The sequence below is a fragment of the Parasteatoda tepidariorum genome, chromosome 12 (assembly GCF_982258835.1).
Source record: "Parasteatoda tepidariorum strain Cologne lab strain chromosome 12, Ptep-v5.0, whole genome shotgun sequence".
Lineage (NCBI taxonomy): Eukaryota > Metazoa > Arthropoda > Arachnida > Araneae > Theridiidae > Parasteatoda > Parasteatoda tepidariorum.
Window position 1 is genome coordinate 43,853,582 of NC_141766.1, and position 22,178 is coordinate 43,875,759.

Sequence of the window (22,178 nt, forward strand, 5' to 3'; positions counted from 1 at the left end):
TTTAATTCATAATAAAAATCCTTGTTACGTATGCTAGATATATTAAAGAATGTGGAAATAACACCGATAAACGTATGTGAGAACGTTCTAGCTGTAACATTTTCCATTAAATTAATTTTCTTTTCAAGATGACTCATGACATCGGTAATATTTTTAAAGTTCGTGTAATTCCTTACTATTTGGGAATCTGCCAGACAAACTCCAAAAGCTAATGCTCTATGTTTTGGAAGACATTCACTAAATACTAAGTTAAACAACTTAGATGATGAAATGTAATCTTGCATGTGACTTATAAAATCTTCTGTCACGTTATGCTCTATTGAGAACGACAATTTTTCACTATCATCACTGATTATAGACGAGTCAGCATTTATAGTGGAAGCATGTTTGTTTATTGAGTCGTGATCCGATTCACGCATTGTGTCAGATGATTCAATAGAGAAGGTCCTAAATTTCAAAGCATCCTGGTAAAGTCGAGAATAATCCTCAGGAGAAAATGTTTTTAGAGTTGTAAGGAATTTCTCACTCTGCGTTCCATAAATGTCAAAGGAGTCCGTTGCATTTAGTAAATTTCTCTTAGCTTTTAAGATCTTTTTAACAGTTGCAAAGCTTAACAGTAGGGATCGAAATGTAGAACTTTCTCTGACAGTTAGTTCCATTTTTGAGTGATTTTGTTTTTTCGTTTCCCAAGTATTAGAGATGAGAAAAGCAAGATTAGTACCATATGTCCGGATCATTTCATAACAGGATAGTAAATCAGTAACTGAAGAGTAACACCTCGTGTTTTGGATTATTTGTGATAACTCTGGTTCATCCAATGGAATGTGATTGGTCATCTGTATATGATGTAAGAAGGCAGGAATGAAATTGTATGACAACATCTCAAATTCAGGTGATTTTCTCTCATCGCTGAAAAATGATCTTGCGCAAGAAGTATTTATAGATAATACGACTTGAATTAATAGCAAAATGTAACAGTTCATACCTAATCTTTAAAGTTTTGCAGTTATCAATGTCAAACTAAAGGCAACATGCATGTAGATGTCTTCATAGTGCCCTTTTTATTCATTTGAACAACATACCATTGGAATATGCATTTCGTTCATAAAGATAGTTGCAAAATTTACTTATTAGTTTTCTTTAAAACAGAATCAGAACAGATTAGGCTTCATTTCTGACAATTGAATCAACAAATTCGTGATTCGGAGTCATGAAAGAAATCGTACATTACCTAAGTATGGGTAAATAAGCTGCATGTGCGCAAACATGACGCAAAACCTCAAAGATCGTGATTATTTGGACTTCGAATGTTCTGAATAAGTGACCTTATTAAATTCACAAAAAGGTTCTTACTTTGAAATGATAAAAATAAGCAAACATTCTTCTTATTTTTCTATTAAATGAATATTGATGATATAGATAACGTTTGCAACTGAAAAGATATTTTTAAAATGGACATAAATTTATCTTGCTAGTTCAGCGAGACAGCTAATGTGATTAATCTTTTAATTTAGATATTATTTTCAAAAATAAATTGTTTTCAATTATTTAAAAAAAATAATTAGTTGTCAAGAAACGAAGATAAAGAATGAGCTTCAAGAAAGTCCGAAATTGGATTTATTCTATAGTTTTTAGTGAGTTATGACCCAAAAAGTGTCACTCACTTGTCATCTAGTAAATTGGTAACTGGACTAGTCTGTCATAGTTTATTTTGTTTGTTTATATATTCCAGACATTATGATAAGAATTAAGAAAATAGTTAGTTGGCTGGAAAAGAAGATAAAGAATGTGCTTCGAGAAAGTCCAAAATTGGACTTATTCTATACTTCTTAGAGGGTGATGACCCAAAAAGTGTCACTCACTTGCCATCCAGCAAATTTGTGACTCGGCTAGTCTGTCATAATTTATTTTGTTTGTTTATATATTTTAGAGATAACTGGACTTAATAATATTTTGAAAATACAATTACAATCAAACTAGCAAAAAACTTTTAAAATAGTAATAAAATTTGTAAGAAATTTTTTTAAAAATTATTTTACTTAAATGTAAAATTTTAAAATAAGATTTAGATAGGAAAGCATGAATTTTTCTTATATCTTCAGTTCATTATTATTCACAGAATGATAAGGGCTAAATAGGCACACCATCCAATCATGACTAAGCACTTAGCCCCGTTATTCAGGGCTCTATACCTTTTAACTGCAAGTGTAGGAAAGCCACGTAATTTTAAGCCCGGTAAGACGACATGAACTGTGCCTGACCTGGTACCCCTCGCCTTAAACTTACACATGACAACAAGCGAAAGGACTTTCAATCACTGCAGCTTTAACGTGCCCTTTGCTGCGTATACATACTGGTTGTTTAGTTAAGTTTCAGAATCGAACTTATGACCTCTGGCCTCCACCAGTGGAGATAGTGACACCTTCATCGATTGTGTCATCGAAGCGCTTGGTTAAACAGACGTATTTAAATCAATTTAAAGCTTCAAAATTCAATTTAACAAGCTCATAAAGAAATATAATAATTTCCTTTTATTATGAATAATGCATCATACAAATTATTATTTGAATTTTGAACAATAATATAAATTATTAATTAATATTTGAATAATGCAATAATTTTATTGAATTCTATTTTAAGCACATTGTTTGAATATTAATTTATTAAACTATTTTGAATTTACTTCGAGAATTACATGTGCAGCAAAACTACATTAATACTGAGGATTTATTTTTATATCAGTTTATTTTTGTTGTTCACAATTGCATAAGAATTAAAAATAATAATAATAATTAAATGAATTAATGAATTTGTATATTTCAAAATCATTTCGAAAGCTTTTCCTGGAAACAACTTGATGGACTTACAGGCAATTCATGTGATAGTAAAAATAAAGTAATTATAATAATAATAATAATAATATATACTATAAAGCAATTATGTCACTGTTTCATGAACTCCTTATTCTTTTTAAACTATTTATTTACTAATATTTATACAAATTTAATTAGTTAAATAATATTTATTTATATTTGTTGCATTTTTTTTATTGAAATAAAGCTAGTTTTTGTTCAAGTGTAAGTTAACTCTGTTTTACGATTGGGAGATAGTGTAAAATTTGCTCACTAATTGTGTATTTTTCTGAAAATTATTGAATCACATTAATGATCAATTTAAATCGAATAAATGACATTTGATTAAATTTAGCAACCACTGATTTTGTAGTTCTGTTAAAATAACTTAATGGAGTCAAATATAAATTTAAATAGTAGAAATAACATTTGAATATGTTCAGCCACTTCTGCAGCTTTATACAAGATATTTAATTATGTAAATGATAAATTTAAAAAATTGCGCAAATAACATTTGAATAGATTTAGCCACTGATTATGAAGAATTTTTTTAAACTATTATTTATTTAAGTTTTATTTTAATAGTTTAGCTATTGAGTCATGAATATTTAATCACATAAATGATAAGTTTAAATCTTGCAAATAACATTTGAATAGATTTAGCCACTGATTATGAAGAATTTTTTTTAACTATTATTTATTTAAGTTTAATTTTAATAGTTTAGCTATTGAGTGGTGAATATTTAATCATGTAAATGATAAGTTTAAATCGTGCAAATAACATTTGAATAGATTTAGCCACTGATTATGAAGAGTTTTTTTTAAAACTATTATTCATTTGAATTTTATTTCAATAGTTTAGCTATTGAGTGATGAATATTTAATCATGTAAATGATAAGTTTAAATCATCAAATAATATTTGAATAGATTTAGCCAATGATTATGAAGAATTTTTCTAAACTATTATTTATTTAAGTTTTATTTTAACAGTTTAGCTATTGAGTGGTGAATATTTAATCATATAAAAGATAAGTTTAAATCCTCAAATAACATTTGAATCGATTTAGCTACTGATTATGAAGAATTTTTTTTAACTATTATTCATTTAAATTTTAATTCAATAGTTTAGCTATTGAGTGATGAATATTTGATCATATAAATTATATGTTTAAATCATCAAATAACATTTGAATAGCTTTAGCCACTATTTATGAAGAATTTTTTTAAACTATTATTCATTTAAAGGGCATTTAAATAGTTTAGCGATTGATTCTTCTGTTCTATAAAAATAGTTTTATATAATAAGTGATGATAAATAGTCTAAAAGCAGTGAGGTATAAGGCTGAAGGCAACTGAACTTTTCATCTGAGACTATTCTACATCAGAATTTAATATTTATTTTATTTTTATTTTTTTTTACTTATTTACTTACCGTCTGAACAACAAAAAACTTATTTCCTCGTTTTTCGTAAATTTCAATTAGCTGATTTTCCCTTTAAGATTTTGTAAATTGCAATTGTGTAAAAAAAGACAATTTCGGTGAAAATTTTGATTTTTTTTTTCTGTTTACATTTGAAATTTTATTTGTTAGCTTTCTAAATCTCTACAAAATTTTCCCCCCCGATCCTTAGAATTGAAGTTATAGCTGTTTTTCTGTTCGTATGCTGACAGACGAAACAGAATAGCAATTATAACTATAAATGCATTTTCAGAAAAATATTGATTTTGAGGAAATCTCTTTATGCGAACACACATTACGAAAGCAGTTTATGACAAAATTCTAAGAAAGTTTGCATTAGATTTTGTATAGCGTTAGCGATGTTTTAAACTAAAAACTAAGAGGAAATTTATTATATTTATCATGCAAGTAAGAATGTTTAAAATATTTATCTGGAAAAAAAATCAATTTTGCACAATATATTTAGTTCTATTTCATTTTATATTTGAAACTTTTTAAAGATTTTCGTTCAAAATACAAAAGACTATATAAATGATATAAAAAAAATTAATTGAAATAAATTGAATGATAAAAATAATAAAATATTGTGAATAATTTTTTTATTACTTTTATCATTCAAGTAAGAATGTTTAAAGTATTTCTTTCGAAAAAATTAATTTTGAACTATATGTTTAGTTCTATTTCATTGTATGTTTGAAACTTTTTAAAGATTTTAGTTCAAAACACAGGAAACTATATAAATGACGTAAAAAATTTTATTAAAATTAATTGAATGTTAAAAATAATAAAATATTGTAAATAAATATTTTATTATTTTTATCATTCAAATAAGAATGTTTAAAGTATTTATTTTTAAAAAAAAATCAATTTTGAACAATATATTTAGTTCTATTTCATTGCATGTTTGAAACTTTTTAAAGATTTTCGTTCAAAACACAAAAAACTATATAAATGATGTAAAAAATTTTTATTGAGATTAATTAAATGACAAAAATGATAAAATATTGTAAATAAATATTTTATTATTTTATCATTTAAGTAAGAATGTTTAAAGTATTTCTTTAAAAAAAAATCAATTTTGAATCAATTTTATTTTGTTCTATTTCATTGTATGTTTAAAACTTTTTGAAGATTTTCGTTCCAAACACAGGAAACTATATAAATGATATAAAAAAATTTAATTGAGATTAATTAAATGACAAAAATGATAAAATATTGTAAATAAATATTTTATTATTTTTATCATTCAAGTAAGAATGTTTAAAGTATTTCTTTAAAAAGCATCGATTTTGAACTATATGTTTAGTTCTATTTTATTGTATGTTTGAAACTTTTTATAGATTTTTGTTCAAAACACAGGAAACTATATAAATGATGTAAAAAATTTAATTGAAATTAATTGAATGTTAAAAATAATAAAATATTGTAAATAAATATTTTTTTTATTTTTATCATTCAAATAAGAATGTTTAAAGTATTCTAAAAAAAAAAAAGCGATTTTGAACAATATATTTAGTTTTATTTCACTACATATCTGAAACTTTTTAAAGATTTTAGTTCAAAACACAGGAAATTATTTAAATGATTTAGAAAAAGAAATATTTTGATATTTATGCATTTAAGTTTGTTGTAGAACTGTTAGCGTGGCACAAAAATTTTTTTAGTTTTTATGCTCTAATTTGCCCTTATTTTGAAAAAATATATTTATAAATTTTTAAAGTTTACTTTATAATCTAAGGACTGCTGTTTACCAAAAATTAAAATAAAATTTTAATTACGGTTGTTCTAAAAAAATTATGTCGAAACCGGTTGGATGTCTTAACTTAGAATCAATTCTTAAGTAAGTTTAAATGAAGTTGCATTTATATTATTGAATTCATTTCGTCGATAGTATTTGTTCTCTGTTTTTATCATTAATCATTCCAAATGATAGCTTTATTTTCGAAACATTTATGATGGAGAAAACGACGGCTGTCTGAAACCAGCTCAGTCAAAACCCGTCTATTCAATAAATGATATCATTGATAATGATATCATTGATTATAATGATATTCAATAACGAAAATATATGTTGCCGAAAGAATAATAATTAAATTGAATAATTATTTAAGGATTTATAAATCAATTAAGTAGGAATTGTATTAGTGATAAAAATACCACTTCTAAGACACACAATGTTTTCTCAATTCTCACTTAGTATAGAATATAATAATATGCGCTATACTAAGTATATTATATACTAAGTATATTCTATAATAATATGCTCTATACTTAATATAATATCTTATATTATAAAATATAACCTGCACGAAGCACAATAGTAAGTAACAATATAATAAACAGTTTGTAATTATTATAATTAATTAAAAATTGGCTTAAGACTTCAATAGGAACAAAAAAATATTGCAGAGTATAAAAAATTTCAAAATAAATCAAATTTGTTATTAATATACTTTAATTGCAATATTTTTGAAATATACTTTAAGTACTTTAAATATTATAATTTGCTAACATAAAAAATATTAAAATGTATCACTTTTAATTTTAATGATGCTATAAAAATAAAACTTTAAAGAACCTACAAATTATAATGATGATTATTTCATATATATTTACGAAAATCCATTTAGATTTCTACATTTTAATGATACTAATGACTTAATGAGACACAGACACGATTTCATCACCCGCTGCGAAAATCATCAGACAAACATTTATTTTTGCCGCTCTGTTTTATGACATACATAAAAACATACATTTATTTAGCTGTACGTACCGGAAGTAACTAATGATGGCAAATGATAAAAGTTTATTACGAAACAAATTAACTAACAGATTCATTTTTATATACATTTCTTTAGCATTTGTCGAATTATTTAGCTTACAAAGAAAATATCGAACAAAAATTATCCAAACAAAAAGATCATACCCATAACGTAACTCATGAACGGCAGATACTCTAATGTCAAATATATTAGTATTGTTGATAACATAAAAGGATGCAAACAATGGTAGTTATTTGCTACAAATATGAAACTTCGAATAACCTGGTAGTTACTAAAATTTTGCAAGATGAGTTTGCCAACAGTGCTTCTTGTGATTTTTGCAGTTACAGCTTACAGTAAGCCACATCGTGGGAGAATAATTGGTAAGATTAAAAAATATATTATTTCCTATTTCTCAAATTAAAATTGATTTCAAGAACTTACTTTGAGACAAACTATTTATAGAGTTGTTTTTTTCTTGTAATATAGTTCCACGGTGGATTGTTCGTAAAACACGGTTCCCATTAAAACCCAGAAAGCAGGCAACACTGGCAGGCAACAGTGAGCTGGTGGGTGGCCACTTTGATCAAGCTACGAAGGGACCGAGGGTGTGCGGTATCGGTCTTTGTTAAACTGTTCTGCCATAAAGTGCTCGACTTCGCGTATAGGTCGTTGGCCTACCAAAGCAGGAGAGCCAACGGGATCAAAATTGTGATGTCATGTCTTCGAATCATTCTCTGGGATGTTTCCCAGACCGTCGCCAATAGCTCATTGTGCAGCTCTAGTGCGACGAAAATAAACAACAAATAAAAAAATTTCTAATAATATTATATTAAAATATTTTTGGAATTATAAAAAGGAATTCGTTTAACTTATTATCTAAAATTTGTTTGATTTTTAAAACCATCTTTTTTGGGTGGTAAGGAGGGTGGGATTTCAAAGTTTCACTTACGGCAAAGAATTGGTCGTTGTTTTGAATTTCTCACCACCTCTCTGTGGAGGGTGGAAATGCATTTTACCCTGATTTTCCTCTCTCGGTCCCTGCGCTTTTTCTCGTTCTGTATTTCATTTTTTTTTCTTTCTCAATATATTAAGTTTCAATTAGTTATAAAGAAAAATTTAACCGATAAAATTGCAATGCATTTATAACTTTAATTTCATGCTGATGATAACCATAGAAATCGGACTTCGGGTGAGAAAACTTGATCCTACCATGTGATTTATCTTTCCAATGAAAATAGACTGCCATCATTTTCATCAGGTTTTTATTTGCATAAATACAGATTTGGTTATCTTTACATAGTTTTGTGATGCTTACTTACATGTTTTAAGGAGTTACGCTTTTGTGCCCTTTATTTGTAAAATAATGTCAGTTATTAATGATAATAATATAATAGTAATAATAATAATAATAAACTAATACTTCACAATCAGTCCAAAAAAAGTAAAATACAGCTTTCTATTTAATACGAACATGCCAAATGGGTACATGGTAGCATCACGAATGAAATTATGGAATTTAGAATTTGTATATATTGCATTGATATTTTTTTTGGCTTTAGGGCTAGCGTTATCATTTTCTAATATATTAATTAAGTACTTTTTAATAAGTTCTGTGACACATACTTACATGTTTTAGGAAGTTACGATTCTGTGCCCTTTATTTGTATAATAATTATCTCATACGTCAAAATCAGTCCAAAAACAGTCAAATACAGCTTTCTATTTAATTCGAACATGCCAAATGGGTACACGGTAGCATCACGAATGAAATCATCGAATTTTGAATTTGTATATATTACATTGATATTTTTTTCGGCTTTAGAGCTACCGTTATCATTTTCTAATATATTAATGAAGAACTTTTTAATAAGAAAAATTAAGTTGTTTATTTTTACTGATGTGTTTACTATTAAAAGAAATTCAATCACGAAGATTCCAACAGTGAAAGTGTAAGTTGTTACTCGATAGATGTTTTCTTTTGATGGATGTAACACTATACTCAAAGAGAAACATGTATTTATAAGCCAGTAGACGAGCAAAATGGCTAATAAGCCAGAAATACTATCGTTTGCTTCTTTTACAGTTATTATGATTCTTGAAAAATAATCGGTTGCGTTTTTTATTTGGTCAGACGATACTTTACCATTTGACTTTAATTTCATCTCATAATTGTACGATTCGATGAGTTTTAAATTCTCAACAAGTACTAAAAAAACGGCTGCTGCACTAAGAGATGGAATAAAATCTACAAAAATATAAGATAGTCCTCTGATAGTTTTCCTAAAAATTTGAACAGAGTAGTTCAGAGAATAAGATAGGTTTTCGTCTCTATAGATACCTAGAGTTGATGTAACTAAGCTATAATACTTTCTGTCTATCATTATCGTTCGTGAAATATTAATTAGAGTGCGAATTACTAAAAGGAAAAGCAAAATAATATATAAAATATTAAAATTCGTGGATAAATTTTTCAAACCGAAACATTTCCTTAGTTTATAAATTTTCCCAATTGATTTCAAAAGTTTTTTCACAGTAAATCGCAAAACAAAGCTTGTGATGATAATACAAACTGAATCTGTTGTATGCAGCAAATTTACTGAATCATGTTCGCTATCAGCGTATAAAGAAAAGGTAAATATGGAAATTGCAATTATGTAACACATTAAAATAATCCACATAGGATACAATAAAGTTTGAAAAAGCCTCATCAGTCTTCTTGAAAATGTATTCGAAAAGTCAGATCTTTCATAGTATAATCCGAAACATTGTAAGCAAAAAACTAATATTTTCCACTCTTTGCGTTTAGTATTTATAAACATCATTAATTTGATTGATTTCATAAATTTATAATTGATTAAAAAAATTTATAATTATTTTAATTATCTACTTTTTATTAAGTTAGTGTTAAAGTTGGGTGGTCATTTAATAAAAGCAGACAACACGGTTTTACCTTAAATACATCAAATGTAGATGCTATTTTATTACTTTTTTTAAAACTTGTAACAGAATGTGACTGTTAAAATAATTATATATCTTCCCTCAGTTGCTTATTTATGTAATCAGTAACAACCTTATTTACTGATCTCAGTGATTTTATAGAATTTAAAAACCAATTAATTAAATAGTACATTAGCATTCCATTAACCAGCTATTTTCCATCAGTTACGTTGTTGCAGAAATATTTTTAAAAAACCAATTTTATTAATTATTATTTTATTAAGTAATAATCCTATTAATTAAAGAACTGGTTGTTGAGTACTATAAATATTCCTTGATAAATTTTTAATCAATACACCATTAGCAAACTCATTAGCACATCTGGCGAGTTTCTGAAAAAATTTAGAACATATAAACAAGTATTTTTGTATTCCATAAATCAACAATTTTGCTACGTAGAAATACTTTTAAAAAGTCAATTTTATAAAAACTGAAGTTGTCGCTGAGTTCTTCTTATGTTTGGTGATAGTAATGTCAGTCAATCAATAACAATTTCTTTGTGTTGGTATATGGAGAATTTCAGAATCAATCAACCAGAGCTATAGTATTTCATAAATCATCCAATTCATATAATAGTGATGTCAGTCAATCAATAACAATTTCACCTTCGATTATCATTAAGAATGTGGAGAATTTCCGAATCAATCAACCAGAGCTGTAGTATTTCATAAATTATCCAATTTATAGAGTAGTGATGTTAGTCAATCAATAACAATTTATTTGTGTTGGTATATGGAGAATTTCAGAATCAATCAACCAGAGCTATTGTATTTCACAAATCAACCAAATTCAGATAGTAATATCAGTCAATCAATAGCAATTTCACTGTCGATTATCAATAGGTATGTGGTAAATTTCAGAATCAATCAACCAGAGCTATAGTATTTCATAAATCATCCAATTAAGATAGCGATATCCGTCAATCAATAAAAATTTCACCTTAGATTATCGCTAGGAATGTGACGAATTTCAGAATCAATCAACCAGAGCTATAGTATTTTATAAATCATCCAATTCATATCATAGTGATGTCAGTCAATCAATAGCAATCTTACTGTCAATTATCATTAGGAATGTGGCGAATATCAGACTCAATCAACTGGAGCTATAGTATTTCATAAATCATCCAATTCAGATAGTGATATCCGTCAATCAATAACAATCTTACTGTCGATTATCATCAGGAATGTGGCGAATTTCAGAATTAATCAACCAGAGCTATAGTATTTCATAAATCATCCAATTCAGACATTGATATTCGTCAATCAATAACAATCTTACTGTCGATTATCATTGGGAATGTGGCGAATTTCAGAATCAATTAACCAGAGCTATAGTATTTCATAAATCATCCAATTCATATGATAGTGATGTCAGTCAATCAATAACAATCTTACTGTCGATTATCATATAGGTATATGGAGAATTTCAGAATCAATTAACCAGAATTATAGTATTTCGTAAATCAAATGCTTTCAAACTACGTTGAAAAGTCAATTTTATTAAATTGAAACTAGCTATTGTGCACTATCAATCGATAACAATAAGTTTCATTGATATCAAATAAATTTCAGGTCACTGAACACCTTATATCAAAACTTATAATCAAATTAATGTTATCAAATGCTAATTCAATTTGTCAAACGACTAACATGTCCGAATTAAATTATTTCATGAAATAAAATTTTAATTCAATGAATGAAATCTTTAATAATCAATTTAATAAAAACCAATAAAGAATGATGGAAAAAATATTATATCTAAATATACGTACAATAAAAATTATGTATAACCAATTATTAAATTAACAATTTTCATTGCTTGTCTTTATTGTTTTGTAGAATTCATTGATTTTTTAAAACTCTTGGATGTTTAACAACTTTAAAACTTCAATTTGCTTTTACTGATATTAAATTTAATTTACATAATATGAAACTGGTAATTTAAACAGCATCTTTTAATGAATCGATAACTTCAACTGTTTATCTAGCTTTTATCAATATTTGTTAACTAGTAAAACTCTTGTAAATTCAACTTCATACACATAATACTATATGCTTCGTAATTAGATATGTAATAAGATTTTTTTACACAATGCCACATATGAATTAAGTAGCTCTTTATCGACAACTACATCATTATGAATAGGTTATTAAAAAAGGGATTTTTTCAATTAAGGACAGCTTGTTAGAACTATTATTGTTAAACCAACTTTCTAATTAGGCTATTTTAAATATAGTAATAAAGAAAATATTTTTTTAAAAAATCGAAGGGTTTTAATACGAAAACAGGAACATGAATACGAAAGTAGTTGCTAAAAGTTATTAGACTGTTTAAACACTTTTCTAAATAGGTTGTTTTAATTATGTTAATTTAGATTATATAAAATGAAAATGTAAAAAAATTGAATGCATATAATATGAAAACTAGAACATAAATACGAAAGTAGTTGCTAAAAATAATTTCGCTGTCAAATGGTTTTCAAAATAAAATAAGCTGTTTTTAATATGTTGGCAATACGAAACGGAAATATGAAAAATGTAACGGTTAAATTACAAAAACTATAACATGAGTAGTTGCTAAAAATAATTAGACTATTAAACTGCCTTCTAAATAGCCTGTTTTAAGTATGGTAATAAAGATAATACGGAAGGAAAGTTACTAATATTCGTATTCTATTTCTAAATAGCTTTCTAATTAGGCTGTTTTAAGTATGTGAACAAAGATAATACGAAGCAAAGATACAAAAAATAGAATAAATATAATACGAAGACTAGAACATGAATGCAAACTAGTTGTCAAAAACAACCGTAGACTAGCCATATTAACTCAAATTCTGTAGAATCAGCTTTACATGATAGGTTAATTGTAAATGGACAACAAATATTCTTGTCTGGCTAATATTGCAACAAATGTCGCTGTTCAGTTGGTTTGCATTTAAGAATAGAAATCTTTATCCAGAGAATAAATTAGATGAAAGATAATAAAATATAAAAGGATATTAATCTTTCGATCTGATTGATCACAACACTCCTTTGGTTTAAATGAAATTTATTGATTATTTACTTTCACTGATAAAATATTTAATTTGCTAAAAAAATGACTCAATGATTCAATTCAATATCTTCTTCTCCATAAAATATGCCTATAGAAATCACAAGTTATCTATCAATATCAATCAAATTTTGACATTTTATTTTATTGTGCTGTTTAATGCTGTTTTAAAAATATGCAAAATATAATTTTAACAAAAACCTCTAATTCTTATTGATTTTAAAAGAAAATAATCTTTCTTCGCAATTTACTATTATTAATCTGTTTAATAAATATTATTATTAATCTGTTTAATATATCTATGACTGTTTAATACATATATAGCTACATCTATATATCTACTATTAATCTATATTTATATACAACTGCTTCATAATATGAATATTTCTTTTAACGCAAGCCTCCATTGTTTAAAATAGCGTTGTCAATTAGAAAATGAAACTAAAGTATTTGTTTATGTTGGAAAGATGTTAAAACTCTTGACGGAAATAATATACATACATATATATATATATATATATATATGCGTGTGGGAATATGCGTGTGTGTGTAACATAAAAAGCTTCTATTAATCTTTTTATGTTCGTTTCTTTATTAGCAACTCCTAATTTATAATTCAAATCGAAACACTTTCTCATACTTTTAAAAAGCCACATCCTGTTCTTAAATCTATTTTTGGCTCAAGTATGCATAATTAAATGTAAAGACTTTTTTCCCTTTTCTCTTTGTGGGAATCGTACGACCTTTTTCATAAACCAATAATAATTTCTAAGATTTCCCTCGTTTCCCTAAATCGAGAGATTTTCGGATTTTTTGCAAGATTTTCCCTACCAGAAAGAACTAACATAAAAAGATTAATTGAGGCTTTTTATGTTACATCCCCCCTCGCCGAAAAATTTTAACTTACATCTAAAAATTATCCATTTGCAAAACCTTCCCTATGATAGAAATACAATTAAAATTTAAAAAAAATGAAATTTTTAATGTTAACAATATATAAAAGTAATATGAAATATAAAAAATTTACATTTGTACTCATGGTAAAAATTTTATCACAATTAAAAATCTGTAGTGGCGTTATCAGTAAATTTTAGATTTTCATTTTCAATACCGGGCAATGACACTTTACCTTTAAAAAAGCATTAGTGATGCGAATACAGTATTTTTTTACCTTTCTAAACCTGCAAAGAAAACGTAACAATCCACTCCTTATAAAGGCAGCTTGGAATTGAAAGGCATGAGTCGCATGCTTGTTTTTTGTTATCTTGAATTCCTGACAATTTCAGAGTCAGAAAAGTCTAAGTACAGTGGGATAATTGGAAAAGTCGGGTGATTACTACAACCATCATATGCCCTCCAATCTATTGTGGTGTTGTAGGGCGTGCATACGCTAGTATTGTCTACAGATCATTGTTAATGACGCTTGAAGAAGACGATACTAGATTATTTTTTAAGGTTGTTCAGGGTGCATAGCCAAATTATTCAACAAAAAATAAGCACCTTTTAAGCACTTTTCAAGCACTCAAAAAATATTTTTAAGCACTGTAAAAAAATATCATAACTAGGCTGGGTTGGAAAGTTTTGACAATTGGTGGTTTTACCTGGTTTTAACCGTCATGTCAAAAAAAAAAAAATTTTGCCATTGTTATAGACATTTGTCAAAAATCGTGATATTTAGTCATATAAAACGAATGGCGTTTTCATACGCTAGGAACTGACAATACGCCGAAATAGATTGGGGTTAAATTAATAGTGAAAACGTTGAATAGAACAATGTGAACTGTGTCTTTTTGCATAATTCGTAGCAAAAATCAGCATGGTAAGGAAAAAATCTCATTTTGAAAAAGGGAAAATTAAGCACTTTTTAAAAACACCCAATGAAAAAAGCACCTTTATGGGCATTTAAAAAACGAAAATAAGCACCTTTAAAAAACGCTATGTACCCTGTTGTTGCTTCCTGTAGATTTCGGAGTCAGAAAAGTCCAAGTATGGTAGGGCAGTGGGGGAAGAACCACCATACTTCCTCCGATCTAAATTGTGGTATTCTAGTGCGTGCATACGCTACTAATATCTTCTGATTATCGTTAAGGAAGAACTACAGACTGTGTAGCTCAAATACAACATAAGAGAGATTTTGCATAGCGTTCAACTTATGTTAACAACCGTAATTCTAACCTAATCTTCTACCCCTTAGTGACGCTGCAATTTGTAGCGAAATTTTCGAGAAAGCGCTGTGAAGTTCTAATAGCGTTTATGTTAAGAGGAACAGTAATGTTTTGTAATATCTCTTAAACAAAATCCAAACAAAACGATGTAGTTAAAATAAAGTAAAAGCTCTTAAGTGGAAATAATGTTTAAAAAACTGTATTTTTAGATTAAAGTTAATGTGCTTGTGTGGAGACTCTCCAGTAAGCTTAAAATACTAGATCATAAGCTCTAATTAGTTCTACTATTTTTATAGAGCCATGGGAATCTCAATTTAGAGAAGAAGAGCCAGCGGTGTTGTAATTTAATGATAATTAAGAAATATTCCGCTGGTGGCGCTGATGAATGTTGCGCGGGACCAGAGACCCATGAACTCTTGTTGTTACATCTTCTACCTTTTTCTTTGTGTTTCGTGCCGTCTATGTTATTAATAAAAATATATTTCAAAAGAACCTGCTCAAGGTAAGTGAAATTATTTCACACTTAAATTTAGTTCATTATAGAAATGACATTGGTTAAGTAATATTTAACATTGGTGCCGAAACCCGGGATGCTACTAGATTTGATAATAATTTCGGTATAAAAGCAGAAATATAGCAGTATTTGATTTCTAATTCTTATGAGAATTTTTGATTATTTTTGTTCTAACATATTTAAAGTTAAAATGTCAATTCCAAATCAGAATGTGGTTAATGAAACTACTCGTGCTTTGATGCTCGATAAATTAAAACGAAAGCGTTCAACTATTAGGGGTTTATTAACGAGAACGCTTAATAAGATTAACGAGCAATTATTGTTAGAGGTAATTGACAAAGAGGCACTAAATGAGCTTCTTCAATTGTTATGTGAGAAATCGGAACAAATTTATGAATTAGATATACAAATCGAAGGTTATATCGATGATTTAGATCAGTTAGAGGCAGAAGTAATTTCGAGCCAAGAAATAAGAGAAAAAATTATATCTTCTAAAACAAAAATTAATGCATGTTTAAAATCAGAGTCAGCTATAACGATAAATAATGTACCCTCGGTATCAGAAGCTGTAGCGATAAATAATGTATCCTCGGTATCAAATGTACGAAACGAAGCGAGTGTCCGATTGCCAAAATTAACGTTGGAACCATTTGATGGTAAATATGAAAATTGGCAGGAGTTTTGGGGACAATTTGAGGGATCCATTCATGAAAATAGTAATTTATCTAGAACGGATAAATTTAGTTATTTGAAATCATTTTTGAAAGGGTCTGCTTTAGTTTCGATTCAGGGTTTAACGCTATCAGAAACGAATTATGATACTGCTATAGATCTCCTAAAAAAAAGATATGGTCAGAAAGATATTATTGTTAGATCTCATGTAAATAAATTATTAAATATGCATCCTGTTAAATCATGTACTCAGTTAAAAGAATTGCGTCAATTGTGTGATATTTGTTATGTTCAGGTTCGTTCCCTCGAATCAGCTGGAGTAGAATTAAATAGTTATGGGAGTCTTTTGTTTCCTATTTTATTGAAATTAATGCCGGATAGTATAGTTTTAGATTATAATAGGCAAAATAAAAATGACGAATGGGACTGCTTTAAACTCTTGCAGTTTTTAAGAGATGAGATTGAAAATAGAGAAAAAACCCAGCTATTTCGAAGCTCGAACGAAGAAAAAAATGAATTAATTAAAAGCTATCCTAAGTACGGCGCCAATAAAGATCATAATTCATGGCGCGCCTTTTCGAAACCGAAAACAAATCCTGCTGCATTGGCATTAAGCGTGGGAGACGAAGGGGGAAAGGAAATTAGATGCGTGTTTTGCGATTTTCAAAGTGATTCATCGCGAATTAGTCATAACAGTGACCAATGCATTAAATCTGTCGAGGAAAAAAGAAATGCCCTGAAACAGAAAAGGAAATGTTTTTTATGCTTTAAAAATAATCACACTGTTTATAATTGTTATTCAAAAGTTCGATGCGATATGTGTAAAGGAAGGCATAATAGTTTATTACATGTAAATAATAGTAATAATAGTGGCAGCAGTAAAATAGAAACGAAATCAGATACTGCTGTAACTTCTGTTTCTCAGGAAAATAAAATTAATAATGATATCTATTTACAAACCGCCACGGTTAATATTTTAGGAGATAATAAAATTAAGAAATTTAGATGTTTGATTGATAATGGTAGCTGTCGGACTTTTATCCTTGAGCGGGTTTCTAAGGAATTAAATTTAAAAATAGTAGGACAAGAAGAATTAAAAATCTACACCTTTGGTTCAACTGAACCAATGATAGAAAAGCGAAATAAGGTGAAAGTTGTAATAAAACATCCATTTACGCATAAACAGTTAGTCCTCGAAGCATTAGAAACACCGAATATCAGTAATGCTGTTGTTTGTGTACCAGCGAAAGACATTAAGACTCAGTGTTATAAAAATAAAATACTCTTAGCTGATAAGAGCTTTCGTGATGAACATTTGCAACTTTCGCTTTTAATAGGCAGTGATTATTATTGGAAGGTGGTTACAGGGAAAATTAAAAGATTGTCAGGAGCTTTAGTTGCATGTGAAACAATACTCGGTTGGACAGTTAACGGTTCCAGTGCTATGCCAAATCAGATGATAACTCAATCTTCCGCTAACGTTATGAAAATCGCTGTAGATACAATAGAGAGTAATTCCGATATTGAGTCAAATTTGATTTTAAGAAACTTTTGGGAGTTAGAATCTCTAGGGATTAAAAATGATGTAGGAGCCAAGGAAAGAGAAAACGAAGTATTAAATAAGTTTAATGAATCCATTTGTTTGAAAGACAATCGATATGAAGTAAAACTTCCCTTTAATGAAAGAGTCGAAGAATTAGAAGATAACTATGAGATAGCCTTTAATAGAATGAATAGTTTAACTAGGAAATTTAGAAAAAATCCAGAATTTCATAAAAGGTATCAAACAATTATCGAAGAGTATCTCGAAAAGGGAATAGCAGAGGAAGTTACAGACAATACTGAGAAAAGACTGTATTATCTCCCTCATCAAGGCGTACTTAGAGAGGATAAAGTTACAACTAAATTACGTGTGGTATTCGACGCCTCGTCGCATGCTAAGGGTGTACCGTCTCTAAATGACTGTTTGTTTTCGGGTCCAAATCTCAATCCTGATTTGTTGGGAATATTAATTAATTTCAGAATGCATAAAGTCGCAATATCGGCTGACATTGAGCAGGCTTTTACCCAAATATTGATTTCAAAAGCAGAGAGAGACGCAGTTAGATTTCTCTGGATTAAAGGTCAAATAGGAGAACAAAAAGAATATAAGATTTTGCGAATGACTCGTGTGATTTTTGGAGCAACCTCGAGTCCCTTTTTGTTAGCAGCAACCCTTAAGCATCATGCTCAAAGAAATAAAGAAGAATTTCCGAAAATAAGTGAATTAATTGAAAACCGTATGTACGTCGATGACCTCATATGTGGAACTGATAGTGAAATAGAGGCCATTGAAATACGGAGAGACATGAAAACGGTTATGCAGAAAGGTAGTTTCAATTTGAGGAAGTGGAAAACAAACTCATCTTGTTTGCAGCAAAAGTGGGATCTGGAAGAAACCGCAGAACTTAAATCTTCATCAGGTTGCTGCAAGATTTTAGGTTATATTTGGGACAATAGAAACGATTTAATAAGAATTCCAATCCCAGAACTCAACATATTGGACTCTAATCAGGAAATCACTAAGAGAATGATGCTACAAATAATTGGTAGGGTATACGACCCAATCGGATTAATTAACCCATTTACTGTTACTTCTAAAATCCTTATGCAAGAATGTTGGAGAGCCGGATTAGAATGGGATGATCCCTTACCATTAGATATTCAGAGTCAGTTTAAAAGATGGTGTGAAGATTTAGTTAATTTAAACGATATCGAAATTGATAGGTACTATTTTGGAAATGCCAGTTTTAGTGAGATATCTAACATTCAACTCCATTGTTTTTGTGACAGCAGTATGAAAGCTTATGGGGCAGTTATCTATCTGAGATACATTACATCAAACGAAATAAAAACATCATTCGTTATATCTAAATCACGTGTGTCACCATTGAAAAAAATGACCTTGCCTCGCTTAGAGTTAATGGGAGCTGTAATAGGGAGTAGACTCACTAAGTATATCATGCACAAAATAAACTGTAAAATACGCGAATGCTTTTATTGGACTGACTCCACCATTGTCCTTCATTGGGTGAAAGGGGATCCTCATAAATGGAAACAGTTTGTCAGTAACAGAGTCACGGAGATCCAGGAAATAACTGACCCTTCATCTTGGAATTTTTGCCCAGGGCAGGAAAATCCGGCGGATTTTCAAACTAGAGGATGCAGCGCTAAGGATTTAGTTTCAAATAAAAGGATTTGGAACGGACCACAATGGCTAGCTTTAAGTGAAGAAAAATGGCCCAAAGACAAAGGAAATTTCAAAGGAGAAAATATTGACAAAGAAAAAAAATCGGATCATATTGCAGTAAATTATGTAAGCAATGACAAGATAAAAAATCCAATGTTCGATATTGAGAAAATCAGTTCTCTTACAAGAGTTTTTCGAATAACAGCTTGGATAAAAAGATTTCTGAATAATTTAAAATTGAAGAAAGATGATCGAATCAAAGATGAATTGACTGCCGAGGAAATTGAAGATGCAGAAAAAACTTGGATTAAATATGTACAGGCAGAAATGTTTTCGTCAGAAATTAATTGCATAAAAGGAAATAGATGTTTAAATAAGGAATCAAGTATTAAAGACCTCAATCCTTTTATAGACAATGAAGAAATAATTCGTGTAGGAGGTAGGCTACAGAAAGCAAGTTTTACCTTTGATGAAAAACATCCAGTAATTCTTCCAAGAAAACATAAGTTCACTGAATTGGTTGTTTGGAGAGCACATGAAAAATTATTTCATTCTGGCGTTGCAGAAACTCTTACTCAAATTCGACAACGGTTCTGGATTGTAAAAGCAAAACAGTGCATTAAAGCTACATTGAACAGATGTGTCATATGCAAACGGTTCAGTTCAAGACCTGGCACTCAACCGATGGCTCCTCTTCCAGAATTTCGAATAGAACAATCACATCCTTTCAACGCTACAGGCTTAGACTTTGCCGGGCCTCTTTACATCAAAAACAGCGATGTAAAGCATTACATTTTACTGTTCACTTGTGCGGCCACTAGAGCTGTGCATTTGGAACTTGTGAACAGTTTGACTACAGAAAACTTTTTATTAGCCTTTAGAAGATTTATTGCTAGAAGAGGATTGTGCTCAGTGATGTACTCAGACAATGCTAAAACCTTTAAAAGGGCAGAGCTTGATTTGAAAAACATTTGGAAAACTATCAATCACCCAGATGTTAAAAAATTCTACGCTCTCCATGGAATTACATGGAGATATATTGTAGAAAAGGCCGCTTGGTGGGGTGGTTTTTACGAAAGACTAATTCGATCGGTGAAAACTGCATTGAGAAAGACAATAGGAAAAACATCGCTAACTTTTGACGAACTAGAAACTTTGCTGGTGGAAACAGAAGCTATTCTGAACTCACGTCCAATAACTTATATTGGGACTGATGCTGAGGAACTATGTGCGTTGACTCCTGCACACTTCCTTATAGGGAAAAGAATTACTTGTTTACCATCAATCAAGCTTAACCTTGATACGAATTTCTCTTCCAGGAAAACTTTAATTAAAGCTCATAATTATCGTGAGAGATTAATGAAATCCTTTTGGTCAAGGTGGAAAAATGAGTATCTCCTAAATTTAAGATCAGCACATTTAAGTTTAATTAAAAATAATGTACCTAACTTTAACGTTAACGATATAGTTATAATTAAGGATGATTTTCTACCACGCAATTTTTGGAAACTTGGTAAAATTTTGGAATTGTTTCCTGGAAGAGACGGCAAGGTTAGAGCATGCAAAGTGAAAACTGATACATCAGTTATTAAACGTCCAGTTCAACTTCTATATAATTTGGAACTTTAAACTTTATATTCTATTAATATTTTAATGTGAACTTACATTATACTTTTAGAACATTTTCATCATTATTGTTGTTCATAACTATACATATTTAGTATTTTTTATGTTTTTCAGAGTTAAGAAAAGAATGTTTAAGTTAGCTTTGTACTCTACCCTTGATGAACTCCTGTGAGTTCATCGGGGGGGAGTGTGTTGTAATTTAATGATAATTAAGAAATATTCCGCTGGTGGCGCTGATGAATGTTGCGCGGGACCAGAGACCCATGAACTCTTGTTGTTACATCTTCTACCTTTTTCTTTGTGTTTCGTGCCGTCTATGTTATTAATAAAAATATATTTCAAAAGAACCTGCTCAAGGTAAGTGAAATTATTTCACACTTAAATTTAGTTCATTATAGAAATGACATTGGTTAAGTAATATTTATCAAGCGGTGCTTCTCGAAAGAGATTGGAGAGAAATGCCAATGATGGAATCGCAAGGCATGAATTCTATGAATATGAATCCTATGCAACCTATGAATTCTATGATGATGATGATGATGAATGGTACAACAGAATCAACATCAACAGAACAATTTAGTACCCTAAGCACATTATTTTATGGTTAAACTATTGAAGATGCATCTAAACTGCAATATTTATAAATGAAGTATTATAGAATAAAGATATAATGAGCATTGCATTTTTGCTTTATTAATAGTACAGGGGTGCCTATAGGGGAAATATCAATGAAGGCATGTCACCATGGATATTTTGAAGGAGGTACCATTTTTAATATTTTAAAGACAAAATTTTAAAAATTTACTATTTCAAATCAGTCTTAGGAGACATTTTAAAATCG

The 22,178-nt window shown here is 28.9% G+C and overlaps 1 long non-coding RNA gene across 1 annotated transcript; it reads left to right on the forward strand.

The window, feature by feature from the left end:
* The first annotated feature begins 6,830 nt into the window (after nucleotides 1-6,830).
* On the forward strand, nucleotides 6,831-22,037 carry LOC147801053 (uncharacterized). The gene is made up of 3 exons (XR_015430829.1): nucleotides 6,831-7,460; nucleotides 15,593-15,626; nucleotides 21,765-22,037. It is a non-coding gene; the product is annotated as an uncharacterized LOC147801053 (long non-coding RNA).
* Nucleotides 22,038-22,178: the final 141 nt, after the last annotated feature.